The sequence below is a fragment of the Hesperophylax consimilis genome, chromosome 22 (assembly GCF_061612785.1).
Source record: "Hesperophylax consimilis isolate HC1 chromosome 22, BYU_Hcon_1.0, whole genome shotgun sequence".
In the NCBI taxonomy this organism is placed as follows: Eukaryota; Metazoa; Arthropoda; class Insecta; order Trichoptera; family Limnephilidae; genus Hesperophylax; species Hesperophylax consimilis.
In genome coordinates, this window is record NC_142857.1 from 675,025 (window position 1) to 689,695 (window position 14,671).

General features: G+C 35.5%; 1 protein-coding gene across 1 annotated transcript in view; it reads left to right on the plus strand.

Annotated features, from left to right (window-relative positions):
• The window catches only part of Flo2 (flotillin-2), a 710,730-nt gene that overhangs the window by 1,041 nt on the left and 695,018 nt on the right, over positions 1-14,671 (plus strand). The gene's annotated exons all lie outside the window — the stretch shown is intronic.

Below are 14,671 nucleotides of genomic sequence, written 5' to 3' on the forward strand. Positions count from 1 at the left end.
TTGTGTAAGAAAAGTTTCTTCGCCACTTCGAATTCCTGCTCAAAGTTGTTGTTGAGCGACTGTTAAAAATCGATAAAAATAACACTGACTAATAATATTCTAACAAACATAAACACGTTTCACAGAAGTTTCGCTTTGTTTTTCTCGTGGCCATTATGGAAATAAACACGAAAAATACAGAGCATTTGTATGGACGTAGAACTATGCTGCAGTGTAGTTTCATTGCCCTATAATGATTTTTAAAAGTGATAAAAATAATTATTACTATACCGGTCAGGACCCATGCGTCGTGAGTTCAATTCCTCGGCTGACTAAGTCCTCCATCACGACACAAGGAACATTTTCCGCTTACTGTGGTGGTAGAGGGACTTTTCAAATATTGTCAGGTTATTTGTAACCCATGAATGTTTGCCTTTTTTTTTAAAGAAAAAATTAAATATTAGTATTCAAATCACACTTACTTAGCTCGTAATGCCAACCTATCGCCGGGAATCTATATTTGGCATCGTGTAAACACTTGAACACTTTTATATCTGACTATTTGTGATCGAATCTACGAAAACTTTTTTCGGTAGACAGAGACCACGCGTATGATGAAATTTCAATATGCTTGTCGAAAATAGTTCGGCTATATAGAAAAACTTAACCGAACACCAATAAAAAAACCCGCATTGCATTTTTAGACACCGAGGCGCTAGCAATAACAAAAATGAAATATGACGTACTGCAATTCCACCGAAATATACGTAAATTGCATAATTTTATCAGTATGGACTCTTAAATTCATAGAGGATAGTCTGGTAAAGTATTATATGAAGAATTTTTCAACGTCAAGGACATGGTCAGGATAGTGTTTTCAGCGGTTTGTTTGACATACTTTTATGAAGACAGCAAAACAAATACTATTTAAAATTAGTATCGTCGCATATAGCACCATGCTGATTGAAGTGGGGAACTTTATCAAAAATCAACTCTTAAATTAGCCCGCCTATAACATTTGATATTTGGAAAACTCTCGATCTCCCGATGACGTAGGAGAATAGATGTACCTTGCAGCATAGAAAATCAAGTATTTTCCTCTAGTAAAATCATAGACAATACGTGTAATGTTGCTGATATCTAGGCTTCCGACCTATATACGGATTATGTTCCAAGCGGCGCTAAGCTCCAGATTCCAACCAAGCCGAGCTTTAAATCAACCGATATACCGGGCTATGAAAAATAGAGCTATCATACTACTCTGACGAAGCCTTGGTTTAGATATCGTAAACCAGTGGATCTATATCCGTGACCGGATAACTCATCAACATGACAACTCAACACACCTTTAAAAAGTGATGAAACAAAAACTAGGTTAAATAGGTTAGGTTTACAGGTTGATTTTTTATCGCTTTTAACGACTTATTATCACCTTTAAGGATATGTTTAATTATCATGTTATGTCTGCCTTTACTATGCACACTTCGGTGTTGGGAACTCTTTGAAATTAGTAAAAGGTTCTTATTATAATTGTGTTTATTTATGTTACAACAAAAATGTCTGGATTAATCTACACTGTTCATTACCCGAGGAGGGTAATTCTCTGGCTGCCGAGGAACTTGCTCTCTGACTTTATAATCTCACAAGTACCTGTAACACCCTAGCGACATCTGACGGACTCTGGAGTAAGCTTTATGACTAGCGCCATCTATCGATTAAATACTCAACCTCATTACCATACATCACAGTTACCATGGAACCATTATGCCGTCATAAGTAAAAACAGCATCGTCCTTGAGATCCTCAAGGAGGATACTATGGTTCCACCCATGAAGGCAGCATTGTATACATATTATGTTAATTAGCACTTACATCATAATATTACATGGACACCATGTAGTAACAATTTAGTGAAAAGAAAAGAATAGGTACTACATGAAGTATACTTAATGATGCAGTTAAGACGAAAAGAGAATAAAACAAAACAAAAGTAGAGATACTTAATGCAAGTATTTAAAATGTAGGTATTAAAAAAAACATTACCAAGTATTTATACAACAATTATCTATTTAGTAGGACTAAAAACAATACATATACAAGCTAATTAAATGTTTAGTTTGGGGTGAATAGGTTTTGGAAAAAATATGCACCTTTAGCTTTTATCCATTGTATTTATTATTAGTAATTAATTAACTTATAAACCCAACCTCTAGACTAGATAGTAAAATCTCTGTCTTTTTTAGATACAATGTTACAATTATCTTTTATAACTTCGCGCAGATAAAAGTAATCAAATTTCCAAACCAGCTGATACTATTTTTTTTAGAACAAATTAGTGCATTTAGCATTGTGTTTGCCGAATATATGTATAAATAGCACACCTACTGGAACTCGCGAATCACATTACTTTGCCGAATATATACAAATAGCACATCTACTGGACCTCGTGAGTCACATTGTCTTGCAGAATATATACAATAGCACACCTACTGGAACTCGTGAGTCACATTGTCTTGCCGAGTATATACAATAGCACATCTACTGGACCTCGTGAGTCACATTGTCTTGCAGAATATATACAATAGCACATCTACAGGACCTCGTGAGTCACATTGTCTTGCCGAATATATACAATAGCACATCTACTGGACCTCGTGAGTCACATTGTCTTGCAGAATATATACAATAGCACATCTACTGGAACTCGTGAGTCACATTGTCTTGCAGAATATATACAATAGCACATCTACAGGACCTCGTGAGTCACATTGTCTTGCCGAATATATACAATAGCACATCTACTGGACCTCGTGAGTCACATTGTCTTGCAGAATATATACAATAGCACATCTACTGGAACTCGTGAGTCACATTGTCTTGCAGAATATATACAATAGCACATCTACAGGACCTCGTGAGTCACATTGTCTTGCCGAATATATACAATAGCACATCTACTGGACCTCGTGAGTCACATTGTCTTGCAGAATATATACAATAGCACATCTACTGGAACTCGTGAGTCACATTGTCTTGCCGAGTATATACAATAGCACACATACTCGTGAGTCGTGAATCTCACGTGTTTAGAGATACCTTTTACGTTTATAGTGTAATCTTCTATAAATTCTTTAAATGCTTTATTGATATCACCAGATAATAATATCTTATGATTGTGATGTACTTATTTATAACTTTTTAATATTATTTTCAACGATAACAAAATAAAATGTGCCATATTTAGTAGATTTTGTTATGTACACAAATAAATACAAACGTTAATATTGTAAACATACATGCTTGTTTTAAATAATATACTACGATGTCATTTTCCGTTTTACCACATAATATGTGAATACTGCACAAGAGTCCCAACTGCTCTCAACCGTCTGTAGCTAGTGAGTCTATGGCATCCCCAATTGGGGTATGTTGTGAGGCTAGAGGTAGTGGGGAGAGGAATGAGATAGGGAAGAGGAAGGTGGGGGAGTACCTGGCCATTCAGATCTGGTCACCTAACACGGCTAAAGCCATTTCAGGCATCGTTTCCATTCTGAATATTGGTCTTACACCAGGGCGATACTGAGAGTACCTTCCACTCTGGAACGTGCCGCAAGTATATACTATATATTGTTTTAAATAGATAAATTATATATACCATTTCAAACACATAACCATGTACAATGTGACCTTAGAACGGGGTACCCCAGTAAGGACACATTATCTTATATAAAAAAAATAGTTAAATAAAAAAAATAAAAATTGTGAAATAACACAAATTCATTAAATAAAATTTACTTTCACACGTCGGGATTTGAACCCGTTTCATCGTATTTTGTATTAATTGGCTCTATAAATCGACCGATTCTCTCGCAGATTAAATCAGTACCAAACCTTAGTAGACAATACCTGAAATGGTGAATCTTAAACTGAAATTCTTACATTTAATATTGACTGCTAACTGTTAACTATTGAAACGAAATTCGGTCACAGCTGGGAATTGAACCCGGGACCTCTGCCTTGCCGAACGTTGATCGATCAAATCAACAACCTCCGTCATTTTAACTGTATCCTACTTGGGTAAAACTACCAACATTATCTTAATTTTCTTGACGCCATTGATGTATTATAGTCTATGCTTGACGCATATTTTGCTATCTGGCGTGATGTTATCTAATTAATAATCACGCTATTTCCCCTTAGACCCTGGAGACTTGGGAGGTAGGCAGATAGGATGGACCGCACTTGATTGTGCCATGTCTTCCTCGTCTGGCGATAAAATACACTTTATAAACCCGCCAAAGTTACTACTTTTATATTGTTATTACTTACTACCTTATATATAAATGTAAATGTTTGATTGTTAAAAATCTTAAATCTCGGAAAGTTCTTCACTGACTGCTTTGAATTTTTCACAAAACGTTGCATTCAAATACGCGTGTGTTTTTATATAGATGTCACTTGTGACAGGTAAAAACATGCATCAACAGCGCCATCTGTTTGACAAACATGCTTTTTTTAAAAACACCTCCATGTGTTGGACATAAAAGCGACACGCTATATTGTTTCTCCATCTGCATAGATAGACTGAGCCACAGCAACGCATGGCGGGGAACAGTTAGTTAATAATAATTGACTAATTTGCTTGGCGATGTTTTAGCGGAACACCTCAACAATGGCACTAATTCAACAACAATTACCACAAAAAATTATAACCTGTGACGAATAGCTCTTTTTGCATGCTTATTATGTAACTCATATAAAATTATAACTAATAGCTATAACCAATTACAACTATCACAGACGTTAACGCGAACACAGTACTCACCCAGATGCATTGCTTGCATATAGTTAAATGTGTATCAAACTTGTCATTCGACTTCAGAAAAGCACTTCAATTGACATTGTAAAAAGATCATATACAATATTATATTATAAAAGAACACATTGTTAAAGTTTTCGGATATTTACATTTGAACAATGTACACATTTGTTGTCCCTTTTACGCTAAAAACAATACGTATCTAGGCGTAAGCAAGGCAAAATCCTATTTGTCGGTGACGTTTCTCAAATACATCACTGACAAAAGTATATGCATTCACCCATACACACAATCCAGTTGTTTGGGTCAACCTCAGATCATGGAGTTAAAGGGTCAACTCTTGCCGCGACCTGTAGATACTTCTGACAAGTAACTAGTTTACATGTTCGACTGTTTAAAGAATGCAAGACTGACGTAAGCCTAATGGTAATGAGTAATGAGTCAAATTAAGAAAGGGATGTTTGGATGGTTTGAACATACAGAACGAAGAAAGGAGTGTAAGAATAAGAGAATACACGACCCACAATGTGAATGGTAGAGAAAGTCGGGGACCCCAGAAGGGCAGAATCAAGAGAACTTGAGACCGGCCATGTCAAGAGTCAGAATAACAGAAAGGTATGTATGAGACGATGTAAGGAGGTCTAGGAGTTTGTGCCAAGATCGCGTTGTTTTGCTTTCCAATCCCTGCGGGGAAACGGCTAGGGCGTGATCTTTAGTTAGTTACGTGTTCAGATTTACACACTGGATGGGTTGTTTCACAGAATTTGAGGAGTTCATCAAAATTTAAAGTCCTTTTCAAATTCAGATTTTATCAAAGTACTGTGAAACAGAAAACAAGAACTTGAATAGAACTTTCACAAAACGAATTTTAACTTTGAAATTTGATGAATTGTTAAAATTCTGTGAAACAACCCGTTCTAATTGTGCAACAGTTGTAATAGTAACTGCAATAATTGACACACTGCTTGTATGTAGAATAGTGGATTGATTAACCCGCATTGTAATGTATGTGTTGATATAATCTGCCGTGTACTTTGTCAAGTAAGTAGGTATGAAAGTAAAGCCAGCGTCAACACTGTTATCGAATAATAGTCTCTCGAACACTTCATTTCCATATATTTTGGTGTTTGCCCATCAACTTATAAAATCTATTATCCGATGACGAATCGTAATTTTTTTACCTATTGAAAGCACCTTTACTTTTTGTATTCATTAGCAAGTAATTATCTTGTTTATAATTCCATTAATTTCTTCTATTTAGGTCATATAAAATTTCCCCGTTTAATTAGGTTAAGTTAATACAGTGTAATTGAAAGAGGCGTGTCGGTTTTTTTTCCCTCAAATTTGCGCGATTTTCTATTACAAATAACATTAACTAAAGACTGCGTGCGTGCTCTGGCGTCATAAAATGTGCACTTTTTTATGTGTGAAATTTCTGGACCAACTCAACTATTTATAGCTCCTTATGTCATTTCGATCATCATATCATATTCATATGTATCTTTGAGATATCAATTTTGACTGTCTCAAGACGCAAGCAAATCTTTATGCAGGTATTTTATTAAATTTATTGATAACTTATGCAAATACCGTAATTACGAATTTTCACACTTCTTGTGATAAATAATCTTATCGTGTTACAGAATTGTACAGTAGTTGGGCAATCTTATTATGTCGTTTCTATTTTTAACATGCTTCTTGTTTTTTGTTCAACGAAATAAGTTAACATCCTATTTAACTCAGTCACCTCACAATTGGCGATAAGAGGAGCTAAAAGCCGTTTAATAAAGTTGTAAGTGATACTAGATGCCTGATAGCGATAAATACCCTTAATTAGTATGCGCTTACACTCAAATTTTATCAGTAGTATTGTGTGTAGATTTATAACATATCTAAATATTTGATAAACATTTTATTTGAATTATTATTTTTGTTCTTAATATTCATGAAATTTATGCATCTCGTTTACGTTATTGAATTTGAGTAATTCATTGCTTAAGGTTAATTATTTTTAAATCTTGCGTGCGCTCAGTTTTCAAAAGTGACGTTGATGTTTAAAATGGACGATCATTCTCAAAATTCACAGGGTGAGGAAGTCAGTGGCAGATACCTACTCCCAGTATCGCCTTTGTGAAAGACCACCATTCAGTATCGAAACGGTGCTTGAAGCAATTAGCCGTGTTTGTTGACCAAATCTGAATAGCCAGGTTCTTCCCAGCCTTCCTATCCCCCTTTTCCTTCCACTTCGTGACTATTACTAATTTATTAAGAATCTCTTCAAGTTATTGGTAATTCTTGTTAAAAACGGGAATATTATGATATCGGAACACGTGTTCATGAAAATCCGAATATTTTTGATTTTCATATATTGTCATGATATTTTTATCAAGGCAAATCGATAAAACATACTTAAATCGATGTTATATTAATCAGCCATGTTATTTATCTTGTGTCGTTCATGTCGCGTATTCAAACGTCTCAAATGTGGGTACTCGTATGTTCTACATAATTACCTTTAGATTCGGGCACATTCGTGTCATCGGTATGGACCGACAGCGTTCATTTGAATGCAAATGTAATTTCCCTAATGGTGACACGGAATTCAGGTATTCAGAGTGGCGTGTCTAAAATTGGCCCGTACTTACCTACATCTACTTGGCGGAAATTTAAACCATGTGTGTCATTTTACTCTAGCGCAGGTCACCTTCCTAAATAGACGAGCACTGTCATGTATATTCAATTATATAATTATGGTCTATAAATAAAACTTGTTCACACCATTCGATTAGAACTAGAACTGTCTGTCCAATGACGGTTGAAGCAATGTTGATAAATGAGTTTATTTTAAAATTATTATTCAATCAAAAAAAAAAAACAGAGTTTTGATGACGCCTTCACAAGGCGAAACAGCTGTCACGCGTAATTATAATCACACAGCAGAACTTGCTTATAAATATAAGTTTAATAATATAATTATTGAATATGTTAAAGAAAAAAATAGAATCGAGTTCTACAAATTAAAGTCGGAAGCAATAAAACTTCTATCCATCTTCTTCTACTTCTAATATGTAAAGGAGAGATGTAGAGAGAGGCGTTGACTAGCAGAATCGCCGTACTTTCGTTTTTGTATGGCGTCTTCGATCAAAAATATTATGTTAAGGTTTTTATCGAACACATGTTGGAGATCAAAAAAGATTAATCTTAAAATAATAATTCAAAACCGTGACACACACACTTACAACCTGATCTACTCTTTATCAATGATTCCCAAACTGGGCTATATAACTGTTTTGAAGGGCCAGTACATCCTATGTGGTTGGAGAGCCGCGGCCGTGTCGTTTTCAGCCGTTACCACTTACCATGGTTTGGTCCGGACTACACTGGGGCTTCGCGTCCGCACTTCTAGAAAATGGCCGTTCTTTCGTCACCACCCAGCGGGCCTTCCGGTAGCAATTTGCGACTCCTTCCTGTGGGGCTACCAGAAGGAAAATGTTTTTAAACATCAGCCTCACACCTTTGAAGAACTCAAGGATCGACTTCGGGGGCAAATCGCCGCTATACCCGTCGAGATGTGCAAAAATGCCGACGAAAACTTCAGAAATCGCCTGAATCAATGTATCGCTGCTGGGGGCCGTCATATTCAGGACCTGATTCATAAAACGGAATGATGTTTCGAATAAAATAAAATATACCCCATTTCTGTAAGTTGCAGCTTTTTTGACAGTCCTTCAAAACTGCACTGTCTGATTTGCCGCACCCTGTATTAAGATGAATTATTTATTTACGCAAAATAAATAAATAGTTTTTTTTCCATATACAAAATCAATTCTGTCAAGAGAGGCATTCAAATACAATATTGTATTAAATCACCGATACAGTATTGTATTTATATGCCTTTCTTGAAAGAATTGAGTTTTATTGAATTCAAAACAATTTATTCATATTCATACTCCGTACGGACAGGCGCAAACAAAAAATTCATCTCAATATCTTAAAAAATACCTTGCGGAAAATGTTTTTCCTGAAATAATTAAATTAGCGTCATCTATAAACGCGTGGATTATAACGTATGTTCCGTTTATCCTTAAAGCAGCATAAGAATCAAATATCGGGCGTTTGCATTTTAATTATTTCTGATGAACACACAACACAACCGCTCAAGCACGTTACAGACGATCCAACTTGGTTGGTGGTTGGGTGGTTGGGTGGCTGGTCGGTGGTTGAATGCTCTTGATAGCCACGCCCCTTATCTCCACACGGTTCAACTTTACGTTCAACTCACCCAGACTTGTTGATACAACCGCTCAATCAAATTGTAACGGGTTCAGATTTTAGTTGATCAACTCAACACTTGTAAATAGCTATCTGCTCTTACATTAAAATGTTGCGTCCGTTATCAGTGGCAAATAATTCCAATTAATCACACTGCGGTGGTACTGAATCACTAGTATTATGAGGATCCCTTGACTTGGGCTTCCCCGTATGATAATGATAAAAACACAGTATGACAGCATGACAATTCACTGTTCTCTCAAACACAGTCATAGTTGTGCAAATGTCTATGTTTACTATGTATAAGAATAGATTACTATATAATATATATGAACTTAACAAAAAAATAAGCTTCGGTCATGCCTGCCTCAAACGTCTCCATGTGTGCCGCCGATTTCTAATGGCTCTCATCCATTCATCAATTTATAATAAATTAGAAGGGAAAAATAAAAAGATCCCCTTAAGGACAAAATATTTTATTTTTGTTTGTAACATAACTAACATCATTGATGTTATTTATGTTAGAAACAATCATAAATATTTGGGTTGCTTAGGAGAAATTCCCACCAGGCAACAAACCATGTGATGTGAAATATTCCTGCGTAAAACTCAATTTTAATTTTTCAAAATTGGAACGAATGTGTGAATAAAGTAGGTAGGTACCTACCCACAATTTTTTCTAATTACATTTAATTGATGATTCCTAATTTTTTAATGTGTTTTTCCTTTGTTTTAATGTTTGACAGATGATTGGTTAGAAAGGTAAATTTCTGACATTTCCCTGATTTGTCAACAAACAAAATATGTTTATACTATGAAGAAAATTGTCAATTTTTAAAAGGCGATGATTCCGAACACACATATTTTAAAAATATATTCAGCTTCACAATTTTTTTTTTTTTTTTTATAGTTAATACCTCACAAGAGTCCCAACTGCTCCCGTCTGGAGCCAGTGAGACTATGGCATCCCCAATTGGGGGATGTTGTGAGGCTGAAGGTAAGTGGAGAAAGGAAAGAGGAAGGTGGGGAAGTACCTGGCTATTCAGATCTAGTCACTAAACACGGCTAAAGCCATTTGGAGCAACGTTTCAATTCTGAATGGTGGTCTTACACCAGGGCGATACTGGTAGTATCTTCCACTCTGAAAATGCTACAATTACAACATTGAAATGCTACAATTACAACATTCTCTCATTTATCACGTGTCTGCGCTGGTGTGTATGTGTGTGTGTGTGTAGTGTGATCGTTAACTTTGTTGAACCCTACATGAATAGCCTTTCAGCTGACGTCAGGAACACATCAACACATCACCCAATATTGGGAGTGCCGTAGTCCGGTTACCCTTTGTGGTTATGGAATACCACATCGTTTAGGGATTGGCATTATTGACACATACGATTCCAAAACATCAAAATTATCGAATTATAATTTTTTTATTTCTTTCTAGAGAAATCCCGATGACTTACAAAACTCATTGTAGAATTAATCGGATACATAACACGACTACGCCGATTTTCCTTTAGTAAACAAGAGGAAAACCCCATTTTCCAATAATCATCTACCGCTAAAATATTATTTCACAGCAAAAACGACACAAGTCGACAATCCTTATTTTATATTTGGCATGAAACTGTCTCCACGAATATCGTTCGATTAATTTTTTAATTAAATTATTCTGATTTGTTCCGATTATGTGTTTGTATTTGCTGTGATTATTAATAAATTATTTTCAAGAATCGATATATTGAGCCATGTGAATGAATTGTATTTTTTAGAAGAATCGATATATTTCGTTTATTGAAATAATCGGTATTATTGAAAAGAATATCTCGATTATGCCCATCACTTTTAATGATTCTATATCTCTTTTTAAAGGTGTGTTTAGTTGTCATTTTGATGACAGGTGGTTGGATATCGTCAGGGCAACCTTCTCCCTGCAGCCTGCAGCGCGGAACTGCACTCGTACCAGTCACGTAGATTACGAAGCCATGGAAAATACCAAATAAGCAATAAAATTTTCTTATCATGATTAATATTTACGGTCATTAGGCCGTGTTGCATTTCCTTTTTATTTATCCAAAGTTTCTGACGGCGTTACGGTGTCCATCATCAGGGCAGATGCGTAGATTGTGGAGAAGTGTGTGTTTAAGAGTGATATTTTGCGCGCGTTAATCCTCTTAGGGCCGGTACACTACTATTATAATTAGTTAAATTAATGTGTTTTTTGCGTTTAGTCTTGGTATAATTTTGATACCAGAAACTATTGCGCCCTTGAGGTGTTTTTGCACAAAAACGGCGCTATACAAGTCATCCAAGTATTATTATTATTAAACTTTTCCCCGTCGGCGTGAGACTATTTATAATAATGGGGTTTTTGCGGATTTCAATTAATGTCTGGTGATAGACGCATGTAACGCTGTCCGAAACGTTGGCTAAAGGCGAAGGATATTGAACTCGGCATAATGACCCAAAAAATATCATGATAATAGATAGGCCTTCAAAACCTCAAATAAATGATTTTTTCTGTATTTTTGGGTTGGTAAAGGTTTTGTAATTCTTTTTGTTGCTAGGGGCATTTCACAGATTGACGTCGGTGGCGTCGACATGGCGTCATCGCTAGTAAAACAGGCGCCGCCGACCAGGGCGGAGAATCGTATGTCATTAACGGGTGTATGGAATATTGATCCTTAGGCCGAATGGCCAAGTACTTTTTTTTGCATAAATCGCAAATAGGATATGATATAATTTGTGCTATGTTTGCATTGAAAGGAATTTTCTTGTAGACTCAGTATTGGTTATGTCGGTATATTGAATTTGTGGACTAACGCATTTTCTTCTAGAAAGGGTACACGATTATTCAAAGGGAAGTGGCACCCTACCACTGTAATTTTGGTATTAGATTATTGTTTGCACTATTCCTTCCAACCTACTTCTAAAATCTAAATCATTATCGGAGCGGTAGGTACGTTAAATGGTTATAGATCACCATTCAATCGACAAGTTTTTTATTTTTATTTTTAATTGTCTTCTTTGGGGATGCTGTGTGGAGGGATCTGGGAAGAAAAAGGTATGAGGGGTGGGTAGGAGAATCTATGGGTCAATGTGTCCAGGAGTGACGGTCCTTTGAATTCATCCCTGCCACTGCAAGGTGATCGAGAAAGTCCTGCTGGGGAAAAAGATCTCCCTCAACGAGTCTCTCCAAATCCGGCCCGCCACACAGTAGGTGGGTAGACACATCCGCCGCCAAGACCTAGACAATCCTCAGTCTATGAACCCGGGCAACCTGCTAAGTCACCAAACGTAGCTAAACACTTGGAGTTACCTATGACAGATGTGTTGGTTTTTCAATGAATTGTTCCCGGGGAGGCGGTACCCATACCCTCCTCCCAAAATGGAGCGAAATTGGAAAAGTCAGCCGAGTTTAATGACCAGATCTGAATAGCCAGGTACTTTCCTACGTTTTTCTTCCCCGTCTCTTTCCTCTCCCCAAGTTCACCTAAATTAGGATAACATAGGTTATCCTGTTAGCTCTGGGCGGTTAGGACTTTTGTCTGGTTTTCACTTGAAAAAAAACACTTTAAGAAATAAAACAATTCTCCCTTTATGTTGATATGTGTATGTTTATTGATATGTAAAGTGTGGTCATAGGTCATTCAATTACTTTTGATAATATCTTTCGATTTAAAAATAAAGCTACCCCGTACCTGTTTAATAGTATAATTTATAGTTAGTCGCTACTAAACCATTATTTCATATTGAACCATTTGCCATCGACAATTTAGTGATTAGTTGTATAAATAATGTCTAGCATTACTACTCGACACCGCGAGTGCAACCCAATCCTTTTTTAAGTCCCCGGCGTTGCCCGGATTATAGAGATTTTTTCTAAATCAGATAGAGACAATAATTTTCCTCTGATAGTCAACGTAAAGTGTGCAAAATTTCATCAAGAAAATTGTATAAAATTTATATACTAGCTGAACTCTCTGAATTGCCCGGGCTTTACACAGAGTTTTTCGAAATCAGACCTTCGTCTTGATTTGAATGTCAAGTGTGCAAAATGTCACCAATCTCGGAATAAAACTGTATATGTGTGTGAAAATCAAATCCAGCCCGGTGTCCGCCACGCGGCTGCTCGCCCACCCGCCATAGATACTCTCCTTTATATTTGTATATAAAGCTTCAAATTTATAAGATTTGTATTTTGTTTTTTTTTTAAATAAATTTAACTTCTAGTGTAAAAGACACCTTGTTTAATTTCATTTACCCTGGTCGGATAAGTATTACAGCCGCCTGGTTTCTCATGCCCTCATTTACGTAGCATTTTCATGCCAATTCTATTCTTCATAACAACTGTTTGAAGAGGTTTGAAAGTTTGGCGATAGATGCTGCTTTTGATTAATGCCATTCTTGTTAACGAAACAAATCTTTATAAGAAATAATATACATACTTAGATAATATAATACAGCATATCAATCGAGAGGCTTTGTACGTATAGCCTAAACTTATGTGAATGATATATTTATTGTTATTAAGTTTAATTTGTAGAACTCCATTTTATTTTTTTATATATACAATAATATTATTATTGGGTTTATAATTGGGACAGTTTGATAATGCCTTTAGAGGGCGAAACAGCTGTCACGCGTAATAATAATTACACAGCAGAACTTGTTTAAAAATAAACTGTTTTTATAAACCCAATTATGTGAATGATTTAATTTTTTATTACTAAAATTGTGTATTCATAGTTTAATATGGCTAGGTACGTAAACAATAAATTATAATGTTATTATTTCACTCTAGTGAGATGAATAACATAATAATGTTATTCCATTTTCATTACTGACATCTTTGGAGGATTTTGCGTAAGTTAATATACAGATTTTACACGAGAAAAAACATAAGTTGTATTCATTGTTTAAAATGTCTACATGTAAACAATTTTTATTTTTGATTTACGACTATGTAATGTTATTTCGAATTCATTACCTAGGTGCTGACACCTTTTGATTATTTTACATAAGTTAATAAAGATTTTACATAAGAAACAGCAAAAGTTGTTGTTGACATTCAAATGTTTAATATCTACAGGAAAAATTATAACCTTGGGAAAAGTACTTTCGTATTTTGTAGTTTTCCGGGATTTTCCGATAAGTCGAGAGTTTCTGAGAAGAACCTTGGGAAGTTATTGGAATGTCTGGAGTCTAGACTTACATAGGCACTTATTTTTAAATTGTAGTCATTTTTCACTGGCAGATATTTAGGTTAAAATAGTACTTTATTTATTTACTAATGATTTTCTTTCTAATTAACACATTATACGAAGTTAATACTAGGAGAAATGTTTCAAATGACAATAAAAGGTGCCATGACAAAAATAGGCATGAAAACAATAGAGATATGTCAAGTCAAGACAGGATAGGGGTTGGATGGAGTTCACGACTTCAGCCATATCAATACAAAATATTACATGCGTAATGACTGACAAAAAATATTCCGGCTTACATAAAAAAAAATCACGGTCCTGACTTGAGTTGACAAGTGTTGCCATTCTGGACATTGGTGAATGGTATCCATAATTTGTGGAGTGTTGATTG